Raw genomic sequence first — 17,392 nt, 5'->3', positions numbered from 1 at the left:
CTTAAATATGTGTTTTGTTTTTTTTTTAAAGTCAATCTAAGCCGGGCGGTGGTGGCGCAGTCCTTTAATCGTAGCACTGAGGAGTGTCAGGCCAGCCTGGTGTACAGAGTGAGTTGGAATACACAGAGATAACAGCAGACTTAAAATCCGTATAATATTTATTTGTTGGGTTCTTTCTTTTTCTTCCTTTCTCTTTCAAGTGGTTCTCACTATGTAGTCCTGGCTGTCCTAGAACTTACTATATAGCTCACAGATGATATCTGCCTACCTCTGTCTCCCCGGTTGTGGGATGAAAGGCATGCGCTATTACACCCAGGACTTATTTTGAGACAAGTTTTACTGTGTAGCCTTAGCTGGCCACAAATTCACAGCAGTTCTCCTGCCTCAGCCTCCAGAGTGCAGGAATTAAATAAAGGTGTGCGACGCCACCATCCAGCTTTGTTGTGGTTGTTTTGTTTTGTTTGAAACAGAGTTTGACTATATAGCCCTGGCTGGCCTAGAACTGCCTGTGTAGACCAGCCTAGCTTCAAACACAGAAATCTACCTGCTTTTTTCATCTCTGTTTTTAATGTGAGACAGACAGAATCTTGATATAAAGCTCGAACTGGCCTTAAAGCCTCAATCCCGCTGCCTCAGCCTTTCCAGTGCTAAGGGTATAGATATGTGACCCTACACCTGTTGTGCCCTAACCCCCCAGACTTAAAAAAAGCAGCTGTCTGACCTTTAAATCTAGCTTAAAATGAATTTAAACCCCTGTTCCTTACATGTCCACTCTGAAGTGCAAAAATGTGACAGCCAGCCCTCCCCAACTAGTAACAGACCCTTTTTTTGAGTTTGGAGTTTTGTCATGATTAAGTGGAGGTTACAGAGTCCCAGCTGGAAGGTCACATGGGTGGTACAGTCTTTCTCAGGGCATCCACTCTGGAGAGCCGTGACATCGTTGTTTGTGTGTTTGTTGTTTTCTTGAGACAGGGTCTCTCTGTGTAGACCTTGCCTGTCCTGGACTTGCTTGATAGATCAGGCTGGCCTCGAACTCACAAGAGATCTGCCTGCCTCTGCCTCCTGAGTGCTGGGATTAAAGGTGTGTGCCACCACACCCGGCTGAGCTGTGACATCTTGTGCCTCAGCGATGCTGCTCTTTTTGGGGAGTGAAGGCATGACCTTGCACATGCTATAAGTAATCTTAGCACTGTGGAACCCCACCCCCAGCTTTAGGGTTTATTGTGATCACCTGGGCAACAAGTCTGACTTTTTTTTTTTTCCTTTTTGACTGCGTAATTAATGTTTTTCTTAGTTTTGTTTTGTTTTGTTTTCCTTTTGCAACTAAAGTACTCCAGGAGGTATGGAAAAGCAAGCACATATGTTGTACCTCACTTCAGGGTCCCCCAGTGTCTACTGATGATGCTCACTGAACAGGTGTTTACCTCAGTGGGTCTAAAATGGGGGTTTCAGCTGTTTAACCCACAGAGATTGGGCCTGGCTAGGGATGAAACTGACCACCTGCCATCATAGTCCTATTGACAGGAGTGCTCAGGAAAGCCCTGACCAGAGCTCAGGTCAGGCTGTCAGGGTGTGAGTCCCACCCAGGAACTTATATGTGAGCCTCAAGCCTTAAGTCTCATTTTCCTCACCCATCAAAGCAGGTTGCAATGATGTCCCCCTTGTGTGGGAAAGCACCACTGTGCTTGCCAAAGATTGGCGGCCGTCTTCCCCTGTGAGCCTATTGGAGAGGCCCTGTGGCCAACATAACAGGAAACACCTGACCTGAGATGTATGACCTGTGGCCATGACACTTGTGAATCCCCCTGCCTCCAGCCTGGCATGTGACAGCCATGTGGGGTCAGGGGTCTGCAGAAGCTGGGAGGCCTCGGATGACATTTTACATTTGTAGGCCTCTTCATCTGAGAGGCGTCTCCTTACTGGTAGAAGTCTCTGTTTAACCCTGACCCAGGAACTAGCGTACTGGGATGTGCTGGTGGCCAGCAACGGGCTAAGGAAGGATGTGGTAAGAACTTTCTTTCCCTCTGGTCTTGGGGACTGGAGGCCCTTGCAGAAAAGGTGAGTGAGCCCTTCCTTCTCAACGCAAGCCGCTGTCACCTCGGGCGGCTGACGTCCTGTGGGTAGTTCTGCAAACTATGACTTGGCTGCTTTTACACAGAACGCAGCAACAAGAGGCGGTCCCTGGTGAGCAGGGGCGTCCCACTTGCCTCCTCTCCACTTCCACTTGTGCTTGGGCCCTGGAAGCTCCCTGTGTGTCTGAGCCCACTCTGTATTTTGCCTCCAAGTCCCATCCCCCTCCCCCCCCCCCCCCCCCCCCGCCTCCCTCTCAGGCATTGTCAATTGGGCTGTCAAAAAAGCAAACTCTAGCCAAAGGTAGTGGTATCGCACGCCTTTAATCCCAGCACCCAGGAGGCAGAGGTAGGTGGATCTCTGAGTTTGAGGCCAGCCTGGTCTACAGAGCTATTTCTAGGATGGCCAGGGCTACACAGAGAAACCCCCGTTCCAAAAACACAAAAACAAAAACAAAAAACCTAGCCCACCAACCAAGATTCTGGAGGAAGCAGGGTCTAAGGAGCGAGGAAAGTGAATTTAACTTGGGAAGTTCCATCCCGGCACCAGACAAAAGCCAGCCACATGGCATACTCTGTCCCAGTGCTCACAAGGTGGAGACAGGGTCAGGATGAACTGTGCCTCAGTTATTTCTCAGTTTGTGCTGGGGACTGCTTCTGTGGGGTGCCCTGTCTACAGAGTGCTTAATGAGCCCCAGCACTCGAGCCTCACAGAACACAGCCTAACTAAGTTGTTCTTACCACAGAAACCTCGTGAGAAAGACATAATGTTCACCCCCCACTTCACACCGTATGACATTAAAGATTGAACGATCTGCCTACAAGACCAAAGTTATTATTCGGCACAGGGGATTTGACCCTCTGGCAGAGCCTAGCCTGGGCCCACAACTGAGGCCTTCCTTCTAGCTCTCTGACGGGGTCTGTGCTTCAGGTGGATGCTCAGCCCAGACACTTGGGCTTGGGCCATCTCCATTTTCCACATCTGGAGGATGCCCCTAAGGTCCCCTGCCTGGCTCTTCACCAGCGGGCCAGAGTGTGTGCCGCTGCAGCGAGGGCCTTCCCTTATAAGGATAACAACTTCGCTGTGATGAAACCTCACAGTCTCCCAGCTGGGTGGGCGGGGGAAGGGAAATGACTGAGGCTCCTAGGGCTACAGCTGAGAGCCCTGAGCCTCTGCAGGAACCCACCCACAAGCCTCTCTTTCGTCCCCATACGCTGTCAGCTGCTCAGAGTGGGGCTTTCCAGAAAGTCCCACTGGTAGGACTGGACAGGAGAGGAGGGTCCAGGCAAGGCCTGGAAGGCTAGGAGTGAGTGGGAGGATTGGCTGGGAGAAGAGAGCTAACAGAATCCCTCTGGGAGCAGAAAAGTAGGGGTCTGGACCCCAGGTTTTAGGCCTACGTGGCTGTGGCCCATTGATGTGTATGCTGACTAAGCCCTCTAATGGCCCAGAGAAGGGCTCAGGGAGGCTCCTAGGCAGGGAAGGGGTGGGGACCAGTCAGTTGGCAGTGTCACCCTGTAGAGCTCCTGAAGTTCAATTCATGTCCCCAGAATTCGACAGCCTACTGTCCAGCTGAGAAAGCAATCATGGAATCGCAGGATGTGGCGATTGATAAGCATCTTCGAGACCATCTAGTCTCAACTACCAGTTTTAGAAGAGGAAGTAACAGCTCAAAGGGAGGACTGAAACCTGCTTATCTGTTTTGCTAAAAATGTGCATGGTATGTGTATATATTTGGCTTTTCTTTGGTTTCTTATTAAAAGTTCCTTTTAAAGAAATCCCAAACCAGAAGAGGGTGTGGCAGAGCATTCCTGTATCCCAGCACTTGGGAGGTAGAGGCAAGAGAGCCAAGGGTTTAATGTCATCCTCAACTATCTTTTTGTTTTTTGTTTTTTGTTTTTTGTTTTTTTGAGACAGGGTTTCTCTTTGTAGCCTTGGCTGTACTAGATTCGCTTTGTAGACCAGGCTGGCCTCGAACTCACAGCGATCCATCTGCCTCTGCTTCCTGAGTGCTGGGATTAAAGGCGTGCGCCACCACGGCCAGCTCTTCCTCAACTATCTTGAGGCTGGCTAGGGCAACATGAAAACCAGTCTCAAAAACCAAAACAAGAAAAGTCATCTCCAACTAGGTTAGGAGTGTGAGTCGGTGGCGGAAGGCTCCCTTACCACGTGAAAGGCCCTGGGTTTGATCCCTAGCACAGGAAACAGAAAATAAAGAAGAAATCCCAACTTGATAGCTGCATGGAAGCAAAAGAGTTTTCCAGGCTTAGCTCTAGTTTGGTCCGGGATTGGTGTTTCTTTGGAAACCACATCTGGCGTGGGGGTGGGGCAACTCAACATTGGCATAAGGCCACGTCTCAAGGGAGAACCATATGTGACAGAGAGTTGGTCACTAAACAGTAGTACTCAGAAGTTTCACGGTCTGGGCTGGCTGCTTCTGAGCAGCCCTCCTTCTCCTTCTCAGAAAGGAAAATTTGAGGATCTTTTCAATCAAACATCTAGCCCAGGGCCTGCCATATAGTAAAGATTTAGTAATGGGTAATGTATCTACTCTGTGTAGATGCCACGTGCAAGAACAGGGAGTCTCCCTGCCATTCAGGGGAGATAGCAAACGCAGTAGGGCAAGCTCTTCATTCCATGGCCAAGGCCTATATAGCAAAGGGCAGCTCTCTGATTTCTCTGGGTGAGGGAGTGGGATGTGTTCTCAGGGAGGAGGTGACCTTTATTTATCTGCGGTGTGTAGGATGACTAACAGGTTACCAAACAAGAGGCAGATGAACAGAGAATAAGCTCCATTAGACCTACAGCGAATTCATTATGAGGTTTCCTGTAGGGGGAAAGCTAAGGGATGGAGAGGGACCAGGAGATGAGGGAGGAGGAGGCGTTGAAGGTTAAGATACTCACCCAGGATATTGTCCTTGAAGGTGTCAGGGAGAACAGGTAAAGGCTGAGGGGTAGAACCTGGACGGAAGGAAACCTATTAGGAGGTGTCACAGTGGAGCCATTAAAGAATGGTGGGCCTGAGTGCCATGCCACCTTGGGAGTGGTGTGGAGTGGCTAGGTTCTCTTAAGGCAGAATTGGGCTTGCAGGGGCCGGGGAGTGGGGGCGGGGGCGGGGCGGAAGACTTGAATGCTTCATGAATGTAGAAAGGATTAAAGTCAGGTGTCTCATCCGGTTCTGAGGGAGCGGACGTGCTTTGTTTCTGGGATGTGATGTGGACCCTGCGGGGAGAGTAATATAGAGAAAAGATGATGACATGGAGGGCCTGGTGGGACCAGCGTTGGTCTAGGCAGAGCCAACAGACCCAGACATGTGGACGGTAGGGAACAGCGCACCGAGTTCTGTATGTTACCTAGGGCTACAGTGTGACTGGCAAGAAGACATGATGTCAGCCAAGTTCTTCCAAGGGTGGCCCTGGGCTCTTAGGGAGCTAAGCCAAGCTCAAGCCTCTCTTACGTAAATTCAGGTTTTTGTTTTTGTTTTTGTTTTTGTTTTTTTAATTCAGGGTTCTTATACCAGTCAGGTGACTCACAGGGCAAAAGCATCCTGACGGCCGGGGTCTGATACAGGGAACCCACCTAGTGGAAAGAAAGATTGTTCTCTGATCTTCACACTCTTGCTAAGTAAATAAATAATGTGGGGGTTGGAGAGACAGCTCAGCCATAAGAGCACTGACTGTTCTTCCAGAGGACCAGGGTTCAATCCCCAGCACCCATGCAGCAGGTCGCAATTGTAATCCAGCTTCAAGAGATTTGACACCTTCACACAGACATGCACGCAGGCAAAACACCAGTGCACATAAAATAAAAATAAATAACTCTTGTTTGTTTGTTGGTTTGTTTGTTTTTTCAAGACAGGGTTTCTCTGTGTTGGCTGTCTTGTACTAGCTTTGCAGACCAAGCTGGTCTCTGCCTCCCAAGTGCTGGGATTACAGGTTTGTGCCACCACACCTGGCAATAAATAATTTTTAAAAAGAGTAAATACTGCTCTATCAGAAGACCTGAGTTCAGCTCCCAGCATCCACGTCAGGTAGCTCATAACTACCTGTAACTCCAGCTCCAGGGAACCTGGTACCTCTGGCCTCCTTGGGGTCCGTAGTACATGCATATGCCCCCCACCCACCCACCCACAGACACATTATTAAACATAATACAAAAGTTTTAAATAGTTTTAAAAAAGGGGGGAGGGGCAGAACATGGTAGCCTACCTATATTCGGAAAGTAGAGGCAGGAAGAGCCCTGGGGCCTGCTGGCCAACCAGCCTAGCTGTAACGTATGGGACAGCCCACAACCTCCGGCCTAAAATGTCAGCAATGCTGAGGTTGAGAACTGTGACCTACACGGGCAATGCATAGTCCCGTTACCATAGCTGGGCAGGTTGTAGAGTGAATGGCTTGTCTTGTCACTGCGAAGCACAGGCAAGACTGTCCCTCGGGCTAGGATGTCAGGGTCATTCGGCAGCCACTAAGACCATTAATCTGTGGTTCTGTCAGATTTGTTCCAGCTTGACTGGCTCCCGTTCTCACACAAAGGCAAAGAGGCTTTGTTTGCTTTCTTCCTCTGGCCTCATGAACACGCGCATACACATTGAAAAGGCTTTTAAATGTAATTTTTAATTTTGATTTTATCTTGAGACAATTCCTAAAGAGAAGACTTTAAAAGGCACGGCTATTTCTTTGCCCACCAGCTATCCCGTAGCTGCCGGGAACAGGAGAGAGAGCCAGGCTCTGGTCAACCTTCTTAGACCCATGTCCCCCCTCCTGTCCACAGGCTGACCCAAGCATCTAGGTGATCTGTGTGGCCCTGACTTGGTAGAGGTCAGGATAGCTGGGCAGGCTTTGCCCCAAGCAGGGCCAACCCTTCCTGCACTTCCTCTATGCAGTCTTCTCGCTGAGTCAGCATTCTGGGACCCACCCACTTCCATTTCCTTCTTTGCCTGTGGCCTTGGGTCTGAAAGGAAGCTGGCCTGGCCTGCCTGAGATCCAAGTCCCCAGACTCCCTAGGGCTCCATATGACATTGAAGTGTCCTGCTCCGTGGGCTCAGGAGTGTGTCATGGCTCCTGGAATGCTGAGAAGACCCGTGCTGTCTAGGGGCTCAGCGTGGGAGAGCAAAGGACACCTCAGGTCAAATAGCCCTCGGATCTTCCTGAGAGGAACTCAGTTTAGAATGGCCCAGCAGGCCTGAGCCAGAGTCAGCCCCACAGTGGCTCTGAGAGGCAGGCTGTCCATGAGCTCAGGACTTTTTCGGAGTCCCAAGGGGGATCCTAGAGTTCTTCCACCTCTGAAAAACATCTGAGTTCTTCCACAGGACTAAGTAGCAAGTTGGATTTGGAGCGTGGACCTTGCAGCTCTGTGATCTTTGACAAGTTACAGAACCTCTTTAGTCCTGTCTTCCTTTCTGGAGACTGAAAGAATAGCATCCATCTTTGGAATGAGCATGAAACTAAACCATGCTTGCCCCACACCTGGAGAGTGCTGGCACTGGTCCTTCAGGAAGCAGTGGGTCTTTTGCCGCCGTGCCTCTTTGCCACACGTTTGCCACTGTGTTGCCTTTTTGTTTTGTCTGAGATGGGGTTTCTCTGTGTAACCCTGGCTGTCTTGGAACTCTTTTGGTAAACTAGGCTGACCTTGAACTCACAGAGATCTACCTGCCTCTGCCCCCTGAGTGCTAGAATTAAGGAATGTGCCACCACTGCCCAGGCATGCCACTGCATATCATCAGAGCATGTCTCAGGAGAGCCTGCCCCAGTCTGCCCTCCTGCGAGTCTGTCAGTCACTCTAAGAAACTCTACAGGCTGCAGAGGGTGCTCACAAATCCTTGGGCTCCATTGCTAGCACCATATAAAACCAGGCGCAGTGGGACTGCAAGCCCTGACACCCCCCCACAAGTGCTAGGGAAGTGGAGAAACAGACAGGACAGAGTGTAAGGCAGGACCCCAGAGGCCTGCAATGTAGGGGTGTGGATGAGGCACAGAGATAGGACACAATGGTAAACACTTGCTTAACAAGTGTGAGGACCCAGAAGTGGGTCGGTAGTCCCAGCGCTAGGGGTAGGGATGGAGGGGTCGAGGGGAAGGAGATGAAGGAAAGAAAGAAAGAAAATAAATGAGAAAAAGCAACCAAGTTACACATTTCACAAATGGAGAGACCAGGGCAGAGCCTTTGGCTACAGTTAGTCACACAGGAGAAGCTGGAATGCACCAGCTGTGCTCCCCTCTCCTCTCATAGGGACAGTAGCCCAGTCCTGCCATGTGCAACGTGTGGTAGTAAGAACTCCAGACATCAACCTGCTGTTTCCCTCCGTCCAGGCCTGGAATCAGGAAACAAGTGACAGGAATTGTCCTTCCTGACATCCACACGCAGGCCTTGGCTTCCTGAAATATAGCTGTGGCAGCAGCTTCAGGATTTGGCAGGACATTTGGCATTCATTTAAAAACACAATCTACGGGGTGTGGCTCAGCTGTTAGGGTGCCTGCCTCTAACCGAGAGCCTCCCCCCCCCCCCATCCCCGGCTGTGATAACCAGCACAGCATGAAACCAAGAGTGGTGACTCAGGCCTGTAATGCCAGCACTCACAGAGTTCAATGTCATTGTGGGCTGTGTAGCAAGTTGGAGGGCAGCGTGAGTCCTTGTCTTGAAAGATAAAAGCAAAAACAACAAAGAGCCGCTGGGGCTTTTGGGTACTCCTGAAACACACTGGGACAACTGATGGCAGGCCTGGCGATTTCTGTGTCTACTTGGAAGGGAGCAATAATAAGCTTTCTGGAGGCACTGGAAATGCAGACATGCTGTCAGCCTCCCAAGGAGAAGGGGATCTTTCTGGGCCTCTGGCCCTGCCCCATGATAAGTTCTAAACTAGCGATTGCAGAAAGAGATGGACCAGTGCTGGCTGTCAGCACAGGGGCCACACCCCACCCCAGTTGTGTCAGCTGCAGGCATCTGTGTCACGTGCAAAAAAGACCCTGCTGAGTTTGGATTGCTGCCAGCCACCCAAGGAAACACAGGCCCAGAGATGACCGAGCTATCTCCCTACAGACAAACAGCATGTGGCAGAGCAGAGTTAGGACTCCAGGCATCTGGAAAGCCACGGGCTCTCCCCTGCAGGGCAGGGCTGTATCCATCTCTCCGGAGACAGAGCTTTCATCTCGCACTGCCTTCTGAACTCCACTGTGGTTGCCAAGGCGAAGTGTGCAAATCACACCCAAAGCAGAAACAGGCCTGATATTTGCTTCCCCTGTCAACTTCCTGTTTGGAGTTCTGTGGAGTCACTTTCAGCTTTTACCCAGATCAAGAGGACAGACACTGGTCTTCCAAGGGCACTTCTTGGTGTGTGATTTAGGGAAGGGGTGAGGCTGAATATGTGGCAGAGCCTTCTGGCTGGTTCTGTGGCTCTCCCCATCTGCCTGACATCACACCACCGAAGTCACTCCTTTGTATCATTTCCCCATTGGATTCCTCAGAATTGAGACATCCGTTTGTGTAGCCTGCCTCACAGTTTATGAAATGCTCTCACACCTAATTGGGAGAGGGCTGTTTTCATTTTGAGATCGTCTCACATTCTTCAGGCTAGCCTCAGATTTACTATATAGCCAAGAATGACCTCGCAGGGCTGTTCTTCCTGCCTCTGCCTCCCCAGTGCACCTGTCTGTACTGGGCTGTAGGTCGGTCCCAGGGCTTCCTGCATGACAGACAAGCATTTACCAGCTGAACTGCGTTCCCCACCTTAACATGTTTTTAAAGTGTGTTTACAGCTGGGCGTGGTGGCTCGTGCCTATAATCCCAGCATTTGGAAGTTAGAAGCAGAAGGGTCAGGTAGTTCACTCACCCTTTCTATGGAATAAGAGCAGCTTAGGCTACGAGTGACTAGACAGGAGAGATGGCTCAGAGATTAGGAGCTCTTCCAAAGGATCTGAGTTCAATTTCCAGCAACCACAAGGTGGCTCACAACTATCTATAATGAGATTGGTGCCCTCTTCTGGCATACATGTGTACATGCAGGCAGAACACTGTATACATACATAATAGATCTTTTTTAAAAAAGTGACTAGACTCGGGGTTTTTTGTTTGTTTGTTTTTGTTTTGTTTTGCTTTTTAAAAGTTTTTCCAGGTGTTATGGTGAAAGTATTTAATCCTAACACTGGGGAGACAAGAGACAGGTGGATCACTAGTGAGTTCAAAGCCAGGCTGCTCTACATAGAGAGTTCCAGGACGAAATAATGAGAGCCTGTCTCCAATAAATAAATAAAACTTTTTCATACAGCCGGACGTGGTGGCTCATGCCTTTAATCCCAGCACTTAGGAGGCAGAGGCTGGTGGATCTCTGTGAGTGATCTACAAAGTGAGTCCAGGACAGCCAGGACTGCATGGAGAAACCCTGTCTTGAAAAACCATAAAAACAAAACAAAACAAAACTGATTTGTCTTTCTGCAATGTTGGGGGTCAGAAACAGGCATCTGAGTTCACTAGTTGTCTGTCACTAGGCTACAGGCCAGCCCTAAAACTTTCCTAATTTCTAATTAATACATAATATTTGATGTTCCGACACATGTGTATAATGTGCAACAGTCAAATCACTAATCACCTTTTTAATAATTTATTTCATGTTGCCTGTATCCATTGGAGTCACCCCACTAAGCTACAGAACCACAGAACTTCGAAGCACCATTGTATACTAACCATCCTCTCTCTCTTCCCACATCCCAGCTCTGGTCATCTAATCAACTGGGTTGTTTTTTGTTTTGTTTTTTGTTTTTTGGATTTTTGAGACAAGGTTTCTCTGTGCAGCCTTGGCTATCCTGAACTCACTTTGTAAACCAAGCTGGCCTCGAACTCACAGCAATCCACCTGCCTCACAACTGGGTTATATATATTTATTTATTTATTTATTTATTTTTGTTTGTTTGTTTTGTTTTTCGAGACAGAGTTTCCCTGTGTAGCCTGGCTGTCCTGCACTCACTTTGTAGACCAGGCTGGCCTTGAATTCACAGCGATCTGCCTGCCTCTGCCTCCTGAATGCTGGGATTAAAGGCATGTGCCACCACGGACCCCGGCTATTTACTTTTATGTATGGGTATATGTTTATATCTATGTGGATGGATTCCCACTGAGGCCAGAAGAGGGTGTGGGAGCCCCTGAAACTAGAGCTTAAGGCAGCTGTGTGTTAGCTGTCCAATATGAGTGCTGGGAATCAAACTCAGGGCCACCAGAAGAGCATCTGTGCTCCTGAGCCCTGGGCCATCTCTCCAGCCCCTATGAAGTCAACTATTTTGGTTGGTTTTGTTTGTTTATTTTTTCTAAAACAGGGTTTCTCTGTGTACCCCTGTCTGTCCTGGAACTCACTGTGTAGATCAGGCTGACTTGGTATTCAGAGGTCTGCCTGCCTCTGCCTCCTGAATGCTGGGATTAAAGGCATGCACCACCACAGCACAGCTTTGAAATCAACTTTAAAAGTTTTTTTAAAAAAATATTTATTTATGTATACAGTATTCTGCAAGCTTGCTGCCAGAAGAGGACACCAGATCTCATTATAGATGGTTATGAGCCACCATGTGGTTGCTGAGAATTAAACCCAGGACCTTTGGAAGAATAGCCAGTGCTCTTAACCTCTGAGCCATCTCTAGACAGTTCCTTTTACAAGATAAGTCTTTCATATATATATATATATATATATATATATATATATATATATATATATATATAGACTTATTTATTATGATACAATGCTCTATCTGCATGTACACCTGCAGGCCAGAAGAGGGCACCAGATCTAATTACAGATGGTTGTGAGCCACCATGTGGTTGCTGGGAATTGAACTCAGGACCTCTGGAAGAGCAGGCAGTGCTCTTAACCTCTGAGCCATCTCTCCAGCCCTGAGTCATGGCCTTAAAGTGACCCTGAAGCTCGTTGATTAGGCGAGATGGGCACTGATCTCTGGAGAGTCTCTTATCTTCACCTCCCTACACTGGGATATCATAGGCCATGCCACCACAACTGACTTTTTCCCTCCCCATTGGGCACTGGGGATCAAACACGGGGCCTCAAGCCTGCAAGGCAAGCACTTTGCCCGCAGAACCATTCAAGCCCCCATCCCCGCCTGATATCCTCCAATTCTACCAATGAAGCCACAAATGATAGAATTTCATTGATTTTTGTTTGTTTGTTTTGTTTTTTGAGACAGGGTTCCTTTGTGTAACAAGAGCCCTGGTTGTCCTGGATTCGATTTGTAGACCAGGCTAGCTTCGAACGTATAGAGATCTGCCTGCCTTGCTTCCTGAGTTCTGGGATTAAAGGTGTGCGCCACCACACCAGGCTCACTGATCTATTTTTTTAATGGTCAAATTGTGTGTGTGTGTGTGTTCTATTTTATTGTATCCGTTCATCCACGGACACCTGGCTCTTGTGAATAACGTAGCAATCAAGGAAGTACAGCTGTCTCCTCTATGCATGCAGCCAGTAGTGAGACAGCTGGATCAGATGATGAGTCTATTTTTAGACTTGAGGAACTTCCATACTGTTTTCCATAGAGACTGCACTAATTTCCATTTGCACCAGCAGGGTGTGAGAGTTCCCCTTTCTGAGGTCTCATTGGTTATGTATTTAGTTTGGCCATAGCCATATTCTATCTGGTGTGCATGATTCCTCATGGTTAAATGATTTTTGGTCCTCTTCACAGCAGTGAAAGGTAGAGTAGCAATTTTAACATGTCTATGGGACAAATGAGGTCAGTGAGGGAGGCAGAGGACTGGCCTAGCTAATCGGAGCCAGAACTTAAATGTAGGTCTTTCTGCTCTCTGTTCATGTCATGGGCCCTAGAGCCCGGGAGGACGTAATAGGCACGGGTTGGGAGGGACAGGCTCTGCAGCTCGGCCAAAGGAGAACATGGGTCCCCAGGGCCTGGAGGGTCTGGCAGGAGGCAAAGGTAGCTCCGTCCATTTGGAGAGGCCAGATGGGCAGGAGCCTTTCCTCCAGGCTCCAGCTGTCCTCTGAGCTCTGAAGATACTGTCTCTGTTTCCTGACACCAGCTAGGCTCTCAGGGAGGCTCATCAGCCTGTTAGCACTGGCTGAGTCACGGACTCACAAATGCGTCCCTCATGTGACCTGAGATGAGTCGAGAAGTGGTGGGAGAGGTTTCCTAGGATACAGGCAGCTGAGGGCTTGGGGGAAGGAGGCCTTGAATTGTGTTGAAGGCTAGGCCTCCGTAGTGCTGGGCCCTGAAACCATGTCTAGGCTCATGGGCCGAGTGGTAGCTCCCCTGACAGGCGGCTTCAGTGTGAGAGGCCATTAGAAACAGGAAAGACCTGGCTTGGAGCCAAAAATTGTAACGCAGCAAAAGCCGGGGCACATGGGCCCCGTTTCCTGACACTTCCTATCTACTAGGCGTTTATTTGTGTGGAAAATCAACCAGACAGTCTATGTGATATACTCATATATAAAAGAAGGCATAGGGCTGGCAAGATGGCTCAGCAGGTAAAGGCACTTGCCATTAGGCTTGCTCCCTAGGTTTGCTCCCCACATGGTGGAAGGAGAGAATGGAATACCTCAGGTTGACCCCTGACCTCCACAGACATACCATTGGACACTCCCCCACTTCTACCATAAAAACAAAAACAAAAACAAAGGGGCTGGAGAGATGGCTCAGAGGTTAAGAGCACTGGCTGTTCTTCCAGAGGTCCTGAGTTCAATTCCCAGCAACCATATGGTGCCTCGTCTATAATGAGATCTGGTGCCGTCTTCTGGCATGTAACCATATACCCTGAAAGAATACCATATCCATAATAAATAAATAAAAATTTAAAAATAAAATAAACAAACAACAAAAAACAGTAGAAGCCAGCCATGGTGGCTCAAGTGTGTAACCTCAGCACTTGGGAAGTGAAAGAGTCAGGAATTCAAAATAATCCTCAGCGTCATAGTGAATTTGAGGCTAGCCTGGAACATATAAGAACCCTCCTCAAGCCCAGTGGTGGTGGCGCACACCTTTAATCCCAGCACTCAGGAGGCAGAGGCAGGCAGATCTCTGAGTTTGAGGTCTGCCTAGTCTACAGAGTGAGTTCCAGAACAGCCAGGGCTACACAAAGAAACTCTGTCTCAAAAAAAAAAAAAGTTTTTTTTTGTTTGGGTTATGTAGCTCAGTGGCAGAGAACTTACTATGTATAAGGTCCTAGATTTGAACCCTAGAACTCCCTTAAAAGAGGGTCTCACTGTGTAATTCTGGCTGGCTTTGAATTCACAGAGGTCCACTTGTCTCTGCCTCCTTAGTGCTGGCATTAAAGATGTGTATCACCACGCTCAGCCTGCTTGTTTTTTAAAACTATTTTTATTCTATGTATACAGGTGTTTTGCCTCCAAGTATGTCTATGTGTACTATGCATGCCTGGTGTCCACAGAAGCCGGAAGGATGTGTTGGATTTTTGGAGCTAGAGTTAGTGAGCCGCCATGTGAATCCTGGGACTCTAACCTGGGTTCTCTAGCAGGACAGCTAGTCTCTTAGCCACCGAGCCACCTCTCCAGCACCCTGTCTCCCACCTCCCCCCACCCCACTTCCCATTTTTTTTTTCTAAGATGGGGTTTCTCTTATAGTCCTGGCTGTCCTGGATTAGATTCATAGACCAGGCTGTCCTCGAACTCACAGAGATCTTCTTGCCTCCGCTGGGATTAAAGGGGTGCACCACAGGCCTGCCACCCCCTTCCCAATAAAAAAATTATTATGTGTGTGTGTGTATGTGTTTGCCTGTGGTTTGGGCGTGTGAATTCACTACCGTGGAGGCTGAAAATATCCTTGGAACTGGAGTTAACAGGCGCATGGCATGGATCCTGGGAGCTGAACTGTCCTCCTCAAGATCAGTAAGCACTAAGCGGGCTCAGCTCAGGTCCTGATATTTCCTAGTCATCGGTGCTGATACCTGCTCTGGTTTTTTATGTTAGTGGGGTACAGTTCAGCCCTGAGACGCCCGTCACTGGCCAGTGAGCAATCCACAGCTCTCCCACTACCCGCTGCCAACAGCACATTACAAATCTCCCCTTCCCGTAAGCTCTGACATTGTTTCACTTCACCTCAAAACAGCCTGGAGCCCTCACATGTTTTTTTCCATACACAGGCACAGTCACCGTGAAACAATGTCCTAAGAGGAAGAGTTAAAGGAAACGGGGAATGTTGGCCAGAAAAGAGATTGATGTTGAAACACTGTTGGAGGGAGGGCAGAAGACAGACTCCACCCTAGTCCTTGTACTATAGCTTGCTTAGAACTCACCATGTAGCTCAGGCTGGCCTTGAACTCGTGGCAATCCTGCTATTCCAGCCTGAGTCTTGGAGAGCTAGGATTAAAGGCATGTTTGGGGAAAGGATATAAGGTTGGAAATGGACACCTGGGGGGATTTCCAGGCAGCCTGCTTTATCCTATAGCTACCTGTGCCTGTCTGGGTCCTGGGTTCTCACGCAACTGCTCATCCTGCTATTGAAAAGGGGAGGGAAAGCCAGGTATGGTGGCGCACGCCTTTAATCCCAGCACTTGGGAGACAGAGGCAGGAGGATCTCTGTGAGTTTGAGGTCAGCCTGGTCTACAAAGTGAGTCCAGGACAACCAAGGCTACACAGAGAAACCCTGTCTCAGAAAAAAAAAAAAAAAAGGAACTGGAGAGAGGGGATGGTGGAGTGAGGACAAAGTGGCTGGTTGTAGTTTCTGGTGGAGGCACCTTTTTCAGTCTCAGTCTCCTCAGCTGGGAACAGGGAACAGTGGTGTATCTTCCTGTTGGCATGGGCTAAGTGATGTGGGCACAGGGGAAACATTTATGACCGGAGGCGGCAGTGGTTATGAGCTCACTGACTCTGAGTGCCTGCAGCCAAGGGCTTCATGTGACTGGCTTCTCCTACGGGGCTTCTGTGCTTGTTTTTAAACTGACAAGCAAGTTTAGATTGAAACTCAGTGTGGAGGTCCAGGCCTATAATCCTGGTACTCAGGAGGCTGAGGCAGGAGGATCAGAAAGTTCATCCTTGGCCGTAAAAATTTGAGGCTAGCCTAGGTTATATGAGACTTTGTCTCCAAAAGAAAGAAGGAAGGAGGGAAGCAATAAAGAAAGGGAAAAATCTAGATGATCGCTCCTTTTAAGACACAGTTTACAGTCTGTTTAATGGGGTCACACGCTGTTATTTTGAAGATAAAGTAGAAATCTATGTGAAGAGCCTCAGAGCCAGAAGTTTCCAGGAAAATTCTTTTTTTCTTCTTTAGACAGAGTCCCATTATGTAGCCCTAGATAACCTGCAACACAATGTGTAGATCAGGCTATCTCTTTTTTTAATTTTTATTTTATGAATTTATTCTTATTACATCTCAATGGTTATCCCATCCCTTGTATCCTCCCATTCCTCCTTCCCTCCCATTTTCCCCTTACTTCCCTCCCCTATGACTGTGACTGAGGGGGATTTCCTCCCCCTGTATATGCTCATAGGGTATCAAGTCTCTTCTTGGTAGATCAGGCTATCTCAAACTCACAGAGAGGCTTTTGTGGCTGCCTCTCATGTGTGGGCATTAAAGATGTATGTCATCACAAAAAGAAGGGAAAGCCTTCTTCCTGATGTCTCTTCCTGACAGGCAAGACACTTCCCCGGAGGCTCCTCTTGTGTCAAGTCTTGGAATGAGTGTGCCTGGTATCCCCAGTGGCCTGTCCCTCCAGGGGTGACCCAAGACTGCAGGGTTAGAGGGTGAGGCTCTGGTTGATTGCTGAGTCTTTCCTCAGTCCCTGGGGCCTTGCGTTGTCTGGCTGCCAGTTTTAATGTTCAGCTCCAGGCAACTGGATTTCCGACCAGGTCTCGAGGCTGGTGTGGGAGGCCCAGGGTCCGTCTCTTGTCCTTGGTATCACAGACAGTGAGCAAAGTTGAAACTAAAGCCTGTCAAGAGGCTAGGAACTGGGGCCCAGAATGAGGAGCTCAAACTGAGAGAGGAAGAAGCACCCACCCCTCTCCAGAGCCAAAACCCCACAGCCTTACCCTTTCTCCCTCTGCCTGCCTCAGGCCAGCTAGGTCTGGCTCCTACTGTAACTCCCTGGGTTAGCATTACCAACGACGGCCTGCACCCCACATACAGGGTGAACCATGTTTAAAAGCTGCATTGCGTGGCAACCATAGGGCCCAGGCAGGACTGAACGAGATGCCTCTGACCAATGGACTCTAAGCGCTATCGTGACGCTTCAGCCATTTGTTCATTGCTTTCTGGATGTTTCGCTCCCTAAATTATTATCCATTTAATATTTTTCTTTACAGCAAGCCATTTAAACAGCCTAAGTGGGACACAGTGCACATACCTGTGGTCCTACAGCCTTAACACCTCAG

The sequence above is a fragment of the Acomys minous genome, assembly GCF_964271855.1.
Source record: "Acomys minous genome assembly, chromosome: 5".
Classification (NCBI taxonomy): Eukaryota; Metazoa; Chordata; class Mammalia; order Rodentia; family Muridae; genus Acomys; species Acomys minous.
The sequence above is the reverse complement of the archived record's forward strand: the minus strand, read 5'-3'. Positions refer to the sequence as shown.